General features: G+C 31.3%; 1 protein-coding gene across 3 annotated transcripts in view; it reads left to right on the top strand.

Annotated features, from left to right (window-relative positions):
- The window catches only part of LOC107677318 (gamma-1-syntrophin-like), a 58323-nt gene that overhangs the window by 30384 nt on the left and 26663 nt on the right, over positions 1-1276 (top strand). The gene's annotated exons all lie outside the window — the stretch shown is intronic.

Consider the following 1276-nt stretch of genomic DNA (forward strand, 5'->3'; position numbering starts at 1 on the left):
TATACACACACACACACACACACACACACACACACACACAGAAAAACAAGTAGATAGAATAGAAAAAATAGAAAGCTGGTGTTTTTTGTTTTTTTTTGTTTTAAATCAATAAAAAAGAAGATAAATATAGATAAAGTAGAATTAAAATAGAATAGAAAGTGCTAGAGTTAGAGGGTCAAATAAAGGTGGAACAGATGTGTTTTTAGTCGTTTCTTGAAGATGGTTAAGGATTCAGCTGCTCGGATTGAGTTGGGCAGGTCATTCCACCAGGAGGGAACAGTTAATGAAAAAGTCCGTGAAAGTGATTTTGTGCCTCTTCGAGATAGCACAATAATGCGTCGTTCACTTGTAGAACGCAAGCTTCTAGAGGGCACATAACTCTGAAGTAATGAATTTAGGTAAATGGGTGCAGAGCCAGTGGTTGTTTTGTAGGCAAACATTAATGCCTTGAAAATTATACTCAATCATATCTTTCTGTCATCCCCTAGCTTGCCTTAACTGACAATTGAGCTCTTTTTGTATGATTTTCAACTCAACATAATCTTTGTTTTTAAATGCAGTTTTTTTCCCGATTAATGCGATCCTTCAGCTCTTTAGTTATATACGGCTTATTGTTCGGATATACGATAACATTCTTTTTAGTAAGTACATTATCTCATCAATGTCCATGTTATTAAAAACATCCCAGTCTGCATAGGAAACAACCTTTTAGTCTTTCTATAGCATCATCTGACCACACTGTTACGTCTTTCACTACTGGTTTGCTACGTTTGAGCATGGTTTTATATGTAGGAATGAGGTAGAGGTATTGTGGTCAACATTGGCCAAAGGGGGTTTAGATCTGGCCTCATAAGCCTTTTTAATGTTCCCATAGCGCTTGTCCAGGATTCTATCCTTCCGTGTGTCACATTTCACATATTGTTCAAAGAATAGATAGATAGATAGATAGATAGATAGATAGATAGATAGATCTTATTTAGCAATATAGATATTTTACTATTTACTATCATGTCATATTGATGTACATATTTATATATATATATATATATATATATATGTATATAATATATATATATATATATATATATATATATATAAGTAACTGACTATAACATTATTTATTTTCTGGCTTTATTTATTGTTGATTTTGGCAAATCTGCTTCTTTCACTTAGACATTTAGATCTTATTTAGCAATATAGATATTTTACTAAGCAAATTCATGTCATATTGATGTACATATTTATATATATATATATATATATATATATGTATATA

This window comes from Sinocyclocheilus anshuiensis, unplaced genomic scaffold (assembly GCF_001515605.1).
Source record: "Sinocyclocheilus anshuiensis isolate Anshui unplaced genomic scaffold, SAMN03320099.WGS_v1.1 scaffold392, whole genome shotgun sequence".
Taxonomy (NCBI): Eukaryota; Metazoa; Chordata; class Actinopteri; order Cypriniformes; family Cyprinidae; genus Sinocyclocheilus; species Sinocyclocheilus anshuiensis.